We start from the raw sequence: 9,900 nt of genomic DNA on the forward strand, positions 1-9,900 counted from the left end.
GCCAGCTAGCATATACAAACATACAGAGTTTGGAGTTAAAAACAGCTTATACAACTATTCTCTCAAATAAGTCTCTAAGGCCATAAAGATAAATATACAAAAGATGTGAGAGTAACTACCACAAGAAAATAGAAATAAACTAAGGAGGAACCACACTCCGCTCTGTCACCATACCCGCAATCTCACCGAGGTGGATGTGCAACCTGCATCTGAAAAACAACAACAACATATGGTATGAGAACCGGAAGTTCTCAGTATGGTAACAGTGCCCAATAATGTAAGATGTAAGGCCCTGGGACGCCGAAGGTAATCCTAGAACTTCACACCAAATCGATATTCAAGCTTAACATAAATAAATAAATAAATAAAGAACATAAACCATAACCGGGTTATCTAAACTTAGGGGATTCTAACTTGAACTAGTCACACCACTGTATCCCACAGCCTTCGCCACCCTAACCTACGTGCGATCCCATCGCCACCACCTACCTAACATCCTCAGCACCAGACAAACACAATTAATGCAAACAAGTAATACACAGGTAATAATCATATATCATAATTAATTCAAGAAGCAAGTAAGCATATTATATAATTAGGCAAACTCAAGGAATCAAAGCAAACAAGCACATAAGAGGTGCATATGATGAATGTCTATCCTATTGGCTCGTGATATCACTTGTCAGTCCGTAAATGCCAATCCAACATATCCTCCCAGATGTAGCCTTTTCTGCCACGCCAGGGATATAGTGCCCTGCACACTCATACAGCAGCTCTTCTGCTACGCCAGGGATATAGTGCCCTGCACACTCATGTAGTAGGGAGTCTACTACGCCGGGGATATAGGCCCCGCACACTTCATGCAGCAGAGAAGGAAAATAACCATAACAAATCATGCATCAGAACAATCTGCCACGCCGGGGATATAGGCCCCGCACACTCTCAACATTATTAGTCATGCGACAGAAACATCTGTCACGCCGGAGATATAGGCTCCACACACTTTCAACAACAACTGGTCATGCTGCAGAACAATCTGCCACGCCGGAGATATAGGCTCTGCACACTATCAACAATCCAATAACTTCATCCTCAAATCATCACCAGACATCACCATTTCTCATCTTAAATCACTTTCAACGACATCTACTCATGCAGCAGAGAAACCTGCTACGCCAGGGATATAGGCCCTGCACACTTTCCTTCCATACTCATCAAGCTCATAATAACCATCATCAATTATTAATTCCTTTCCAAATTCATTAGTCCGTCACTTTTTAAATTTCACTGTCAGTACTCACCAAGTTCACTACTCTTCCTTCTTCCGCAACCAAACTCATCCTCAATACACCAGAAACCTAAGCCTCCGTCTTCTAACTTTTCATAGAAATACCGAATAAATCCTCCTAATGCCTTTCCCAAGGTTCAATGCCTAAAAATAAGCCCAAGAGTCTTAAAATGGTGTCATAGAAGTATACAATATTGTTGGGAAAGTGAAATAGTTTAAAAACAAAGTTTAAGTTATAAAACAGGGGGTGTGCGTGCGCACGCCCAGAAGATTTTTAAGATGTGTGCTTCATTGGTGTGTGCGCGCACAAGCTGTGCTAGCGCTGCAAACAGCACGCCCATCCCCGCCTGTGCGTGCGCACAGGTCTGTGTGTTCGCACAGGTCTAAAATCTTGTTGGGTTGTGCGTGCGTACATACCAGAAATCACAAAAATTCTACAACTCTGCAGAATTTCAGATTTCGACACCAATTTTTGAATGATCATAACTCTTTCTACAAAATTCCAAAATTTACAAAATTTATATTAAATCGAAGGGTTTTCAATGACCTTTAATTCCAAACTAAATTCAACAAATTTTAAAAACTGAGGCAAAAGTTATGATCAGACAAATTTCACCAAAAACCAACTTTTACCACAACTCACAAGAGTCTCAATTGACCAACTTTCATAACGAAAATCAATCTAATCATAACCCAACAATACCAAAATAGCATAAAAGTCCATACCACTCATTCCTCAACCTCGACCAACAATAATCTCCTATTTACACTATTCTGCACCATCAAAATCATTATTCCTCAACATCCAAAATCATCACAAACACTCATAATCATTATCAACCAACAACATCATCAACAACCAATATAAATCCTCATCAAATCCATTACTCAATTCATTCCATGACCCCAATCATAATAACATTATTCTATATACAAGCCATATACACAAATATCATCACTCATTATCAAATCATACAATCATCATCATTATTATTCCAATTCATCAATTTTCATACTTTATCCTAACTTCATAACTCACATCATTTATCAACAATCCCAACACTCACCTTCCATTACCAATCATATCAATATTTATCATCAATCATCAACCACCTCAACAAATCCTCATTAACAACAATAAATCACACATTCCTCATCAACCTTAATAATCATTAAATACCAACAACATCATCAAATCAAATAATCATTATTATTAGTATTTGGATTCATTCCACACAACACCACCACTTCATTTATCAACCCTCATCAACAACACCAATCATCCATACTCATTAGCACCAACAACTTCCAATAATCATTAACTACAATAACCCATTACTAACAATAATTAGCATCAATTCACATATAATTATTCATACAACGACAACATTCAATCCTATCTTAGGGCCAACTAGCCTAAGATTCCAGAAGCATTACATATTACATAAAGGAAACCAAAACCATATCTTGGCCGATTTCCAAATGCTCCAAACACCAAAATGAAACCACCAAACTTGATCCAAAGCCTCAACCAACTCCAACAAATACCAAAGCTCAAACTAACATCACATATATATCCCAACATCAAAACCTAATATACACAAAATAACTAAACACAAGGGTTTAGTGAAACCTTACCTTATCCAACAAAATTAGGGGTAAAATCCATCAATTACCCGCTACTAGAGATCACCTAAATAAGCAAAATCACAAAACTTGCTCAAAACCCCAAGCCAAAAACGTGCAGAAACTTAGGGCAGAAAACTAGTATGTGAGATGCGATTTCATACCATATTTTCTTAAATAGAAGGGAAGAGCTCGTCGAGAGCTTCGTGTGGCCGCAAACGGCTCGTCAATCGGAGCTCCGGATCAAAAGTTATGGCTTTCGGAAGAGGAGAGTGAATGGTAACTTTTCTTCTCCCTCTCTTCCCTCTATGCTGCGCCCCTCTCTTCAAAATGAAGGGAAATGAGCTGAAAAGCTCATTAAGTGGGCTTATATATGTTGGACTTTGGGTCCGATATGGGCCCGGTCCAACCCGTTAGCATTTTTAGCCCTTTTGGCTCACTTTGGGCCAAAACCTTTAAGATTAGTGTTCGGTTTTCAATTCTAAATTATTTTTCTCCTTTCAAAATAATAAATCAATTTTCTAAAATATTATTTTTCTCAAAACATAGTACCGGGCAGGCTTAAACTGGTTCGATCGGTTCGGCTGCCGGTTATCAGTCTTTCACAAAAAATATATTTTCCGACTCAGAAAAATACATTGAAACCAATTTTCACATTTATATTTTCAAATTAAAACTTCTAAATTTTGAATGCATCTCGGGCACCTCAAATTTATTATTTTTATTAAAATAATTTTGCGTGAAAAATCCCGGTTCTTACACTACGACTTCGAGTTGAACTACCATCTTGAAAAGGCGAACGTTATGGTGGATGCCTTGAGTTAGAAGTCTCTATGTGCTGCTTGGATGATGCTGCGAGAGGAAGAGTTACTAAAAGTATTCCAAGGTTTGAAACCGGGAGTTAGAGAAGAGTTTGGGACTCCGTGCTGAAGTCAAATACAGATTTCAAGTGATTTCAAAGTTGAACTCCTAAAGGCTCATCAGAATGATAAAGAGTTGTATAAGGTTTTGCCGGCAATTGAGCAAGAAAAGCGGTGGAGAGTGTCAGAGGATAAAGACGGTTTATGGAGGTTTAAGGATCGAATTATTGTGCCGGACGTCAGAAGCTTACAGCAGGATATCTTGAAGGAGGCTCATAAGAGCGGATTTTTCAATCCATCCGGAAAGCACTAAAATGTACCAAGATTTGAAAGCGATGTTCTGGTGGCCAAAAATGAAGAATGATGTAGCATTGCACATATCCAAGTGTTTAACTTGTCAAAAAGTTAAAATTGAGCATCAGAGACCATCAGAAGAAGCCTTTGGAGATTCCACAATGGAAGTGGGAGAGTATTGTGATGGACCCTGTGTTGGGTTTACCCTAGACTCGGACGGGTTATGACACTGTTTGGGTGGTTGTGGACCGACTAACCAAGTCGGCTCACTTTCTCACCATTCGAATAAGTTGCACGATGGAAGAGTTAGAACGGTTATACATTAAGGAAATTATAAGATTGCACGGCGTTCCTTCTACCATCATATCCGACATGGATCCTCGATTCACATTAAGGTTTTGGGGAGCCTTTCAGCGGGCATTTGGCACTCAGTTGAGCCTAAGCACTACATATCACCCTCAAACCGATGACCAATCAAAAAGAACTATTCAAACTTTGGAGGATATGCTGAGAGCTTGTGTTTTGGACCAACCTGTGAGCTGGAATCGATATATGCCTCTAGTGTAGTTTGCTTATAACAATAGCTACCAAACGAGCATCGGAATGACTCCGTATGAAGCTCTGTATGGTATAAAATATCAATCTCCGCTATGCTGGTATGAAGCTAGAGAAAGGAGCTTGTTAGGGCCTGAGATGATAGCTAAGACCATGGAACAGATAAAAAAGATCCGTAGCCGAATGCTTATAGCCCAAAGCCGTCAAAAGAGTTATGCTAATCAAAGGCGGAAGCCTTTGGAGTTTGAGGAAGGAGAACATGTGTTTATGAAGGTTACTCCAACCACCGGAGTGGGAAGAGCTATTAAGATGAATAAACTGAATCCCTGTTACATTGGACCGTTTGAGATCCTGAAGAGAATTGGACTAGTGGCTTATAGGATCGCCTTACCATCGCATCTTTCAAACCTGCACGACGTATTTTACGTGTTGTAACTTTGAAAGTATATTCCTGATGCAAGTCATGTTCTAGAGTTGGAATCGGTTCAAGTAAGGGAAGATCTGACACTACCGGTAATTTCAGTTAGGATTGATGACACCAGCATCAAGCAGTTGCGCGGAAAGGAGGTTTTCTTAGTGAAAGTAGCTTGGAGTGGGGCTGGTATTGAAAAACATACTTGGGAACTTGAGTCAGATATGCGGAAGGACTACCCACACCGGTTTTCAGGTAACTAAATCTGAATTTTGAGGACAAAATTCTTAATTAGGTGGGTAGGATATAAACCCCACTAAATTAGTAAATAATTAGTCAATAAATTAAATTTTAATAAAGGAAATTAAAAATGTGAATATTATTTTAAATTAGGATAGAGCTCATTATAACAAGAATTTTGACACTAATTTCAAAGAATTTGGCCCAAGATTGGGCCGAACGGGTTGAACCGGACCCAAAATGGGCCAAGGCCCAATTAGACCCAACCATACTTTACCAACACAGCTCCCCTTTCTCCTCTCTAACCTCATTCACGCTGGGAAATATTCAAAGAAGGGGGAAGAATAAGTAATAACCCTAACCCTCACTCATATAATCAAATCCCAATAACTTTCAATCCGGAGCTTTGATCACGGAACCGGGCCACGCGTCCAGTGCGTCGAGCTCTACGAAGTCCGGTATCCAATTTTAGTAAGAAACCTCAGTTTCCATCTCAGCCTCTTATTCTCTTGGATTTTTGAAAATTGAGGTTTTGGTTGTTAAAAATTTGGTGTCTTGATGTTTAGGTCAATCAAGACATATATTAGGTGAGAACTCTAAAAATTCTGCAAATTCTAACTTATATGGGTTTTGGTATTGACTTTGGGTGTTATATATGTGCATTAGGCTTGTATATGTGTATGTTGAAATTGATTGAGTACTTTGGAGGCATGGTGGAGTTTGGGAGGCCTTGCCTTGGAGATTTTGAACCTTTAGGGTTGCTTTTGGTGCCTTGGTGGTGTGATAAACCCCAATTTTGTAGTTTATCTTGTGCTTAATTTAGGAGATTTTATCAACTTTTCTCACATTAATTCAATAAAATAGCATAGTTTTGTAATTCTCTCTAAATTTGTGCTTAAGTGTGAAAAGATGCTTTTTAGGCCCTAAAATAGCTAAATTTAATTCACTCTAATTCCATTCGATGCCTTGATATGTTTGTTAAGTGATTTCAGGTTTAGAACAAAGTGGGAGAACTCATGAAGAAATGAAGGAACTGCAAAGCTATTAATCCTAACCTCTTCATACTAAATCGATCATAACTTGAGTTACAGAGGTCCAAATGAGGCGGTTATAGTTGTGTTGGAAAGCTAACATCCGGGACTTCAAAATGATATAAAATTTTCTATAGTTGCCTTGCAGTTAGGCAACGCACACGCATCCTTCACCTGCACGCATCGCAGGATCAACGTGGACCATTTTGGGCAAAACGTGGCCAGCGATTTCTAGCTCATTTTGGGCCCAATCCAACTTATTTCTAATGCTATTGAACCCAAGTATTGAAGGGGGAAGAAACCAAGTAGTCATAGTTTAGTTTTCAACATGTTTTAGGGTAGAATTCTAGAGAGAGAGGCTCTCTCCTCTCTCTAGATTTAGGGTAGAAATTAGGGTAAAGTTAGGTTAATCTCTCTCAAGTTTATCTTTCAATTCTTGTCTTGATTTAGTTTTCCCTTTTAATTCCTTGTTATTACACCTTTGCTCTTCTAGTTCTTATTGTTAATTTCCCTTTCATGTCATTTTTATGTTTATGAACACTTGTTGTATCTCAATTTCTTTTGATGCAATTTTATATTTCTATGTCTCTTGATGTTTACCTCACTTGCTATTGTGGATCTCATGCTTGTGTTAGTTATGGGTTTCATTGATTCTTGCAATTTATGATGTTTACTTTTCTTGCACACTAGGTGTTTGATAAAATGCTTTCTCTAGTTATTGAGTAGTTTTCCTTACTCTTGGTCTAGGCTAAGGGAATTGAGTGACTTTGAGTCATTGGGTCTCATTGAATTGGTGATTTGAGAACCCTATGTGGTCAATTTGACGTCCATTGACACTAACCTACTATTAAGCTAATTAATAGCAAGGTTGGGACTTATGGTTGATGTTGATCAAGCCTATTTAACGTACTTAATGCTTTGAGGTAGACATTATACTTACTTCAAGCATAGTAGTAGATTTAATGGGTTGGTCCCTCATAATTATCAATGTATGGTTTGTAGACAAGGATGGTGATCTTAAATTACCTATGTCTAGCCAAGAGTTCTTTCCTTTATTTTATTAGTTCTTGTTGTTTACTTTCTTGCTTTTATATTTCCTTGCCAATTATAAATCAAACCCCCTTGCATCTTCATAGCCAATAATTAAACACTTCATTGCAATTCCTTGTGAGACGACCCGAGGTTTAAATACTTCGGTTAATTTTTATTGGGGTTTGTACTTGTGACAACCAAAATTTTTTATGTGAGAATTGTTTGTTGGTTTGGAGCTATGCTTACAACGAAGTTCTTATTTCTATAAGAGAAATTCTAGACCGACACAAATTCTTCCCTATCATGGTGTTTCGGGATATACGTGGAAATCGGCCAAGGTATGGTTTAGGTTTCACGTATGTAATATATAATGTTCTGTGAAGACTTAGGCTAGTTGACAATAAGATAGGAATGAATGTATGAGTATGTAAATTGATTAGTTCTTAATAATAAATATTGAGTTTTGGCTTGATAGTTGATATTAGTGTTGGATTGCTAAGTGATGAATTATTGATGCTTGTAAAGTAGGAATATGAATGCATATGAATTGGTGGTGGTATGTTGGAGAAGGTTGTGACTAAAGTAATGAATTCTAGGTAAAGAAATTATGTATGTACTGATGTATGATTGATTGAAGTAGGTTGTGGTTGATTTTGGCAAAACAAGTGGTACGTGGCTGTGTTAAATATATGTAATGAAAGAATGACTTGAGTTTGGTTTAATAAAAATTGAGGTTTGGACATTGTTTGTGTAACATTGATTTTTGACCGAACTTCGGCGAAGCATAACATGGCTTCCAGACCCCCAAATAATTTCAAACTTATTTTATCTAAAAATTGGGTCCGTGAAGTTTACTTCGTTCGAAGAACGGAGGAAAAATGATTTAAAACGAAAAAGTTATGCGTGTTGGAAGTTTGAGGTTAAAAACTGGAATTCTGCCGCTTTTTCGCGTACGCATGGGGAGGAGGCAGTGGCGACAGTCCGCGAATGGGATGTATGCGTGCGCGAAATTTCCATGTCCACGCGTACGCATGACATGGGGTGCTTGCGTACGTGAAACTCCCATGCGCATCTGTGCGCTTCTGTTAGGCGCTCATGCGTACGCGTATATAGGGGATGCATACGCGTAATGGTCCATTTGCACGTTCACGTGTACGTGTGGCCCACATGTACGCGTGACTCCCCTGTTTTCAGCAAAAGTATTTTGTATTTTTAAAGCTCAATTTTGAACCTCCAAACCTCTGTTTTCACCATTTCTAGCCCTAGAACATAATGATAGGCCTAGTAATAACTTGGAATTAGGTAATAAAGGTAACTTGGGAATGAAGTAAAGGTTAAAAGTGATGAGTATATGAGGAGAATGTGTATGCATGAAGGATATATGATGTCATGGCTATGATGAACAATTATGTAATGAATATGAACGATTATGAATATTTATGTGGCTTATGCATTTAATGTTATCTGAGATACGAGTTTCCCTGGGTAGAATACTGTGGCTTGCCACCACGTGTACTAGATTGAGACTTGATACTTTGTTGACCCTACATCGTAAGGGTGACCGGGCACGTATAAATTCCTGGAATGGTTATCCCCATTGAGTAAAATTATATATGGATGTATGATTTATGAATGAAATGAGAAAATAGCTATGCATAGTCTCATGGGATGCGCAACGGGGGACAGTCCAAGGATTTCGGACTTGTCGGGTTGGCTTGATAACCGACAAATGAGCCTCGTCAGCCATAGGACAGGCATACATCATGTGCATTTTGCTTATTTGTTTGCTATGCCTTATTTGGGAATGCCTAACTGAATGTATTATGTTAATTGTGATAATTGTTACTTGCACTACTTGTTTCCTACTTGTGCTTGCAATTGTCTGTTTGTCTGTCTTTGCAAACTCACTGGAGATGGAGGAACGGAGGAAAGGTGGACCAGTTTAGTGTTATGGTTAAGTTTAAGTTGAGTTTAGAAGTCCCTTATGGTTTCTGTTTAGTAACTTAAGCTTTGTAATCTGAGTGTTGGCGTCCTAGGATTGCCTCTGACATTCGCAGGACCTTATATCTTATATGCGTGGCACCTTTACCATGCTGAGAACCTCTGGTTCTCACCCTATACTGTGTTGTTGTTGTTTTTAGATGTAGATCGAGAGGCTCCTCGGTAGGCGTCTGGACTTCTGAAGCAGAGCGATTTCTGGGTTCCTTTTTGCTGTATAGTTCATATGTATATATGCTTAGCTTTCTCTCCGAATGACTTGTTTACTTTGATCCTCTTAGAGGTTTATGGAGAGTTAGGGTTTGGCAATGTATTTTGGGTTTGGGATTTGTATATGTATATGTAAATACTCTCCGGCCAGCCTTAGCTTCGCAGGCTGAGTTAGGAGCTAGTTATTCTGTTTTCTTGACTCTCTTTTCTCACTTTTGTTTATTTATGCCTTTGACCATTAGGTTTCTTCGCAAGCAAGTAATCTCGTTTCATGAGCGTTGCGCTTTTATTTTCGCGATTTTTGTTTCACCAGTTTTTCAAGGCTCCTAGTTATTATTTTATATATAATATATA

This window comes from Arachis ipaensis, chromosome B01, assembly GCF_000816755.2.
Source record: "Arachis ipaensis cultivar K30076 chromosome B01, Araip1.1, whole genome shotgun sequence".
NCBI classification, from domain to species: domain Eukaryota; kingdom Viridiplantae; phylum Streptophyta; class Magnoliopsida; order Fabales; family Fabaceae; genus Arachis; species Arachis ipaensis.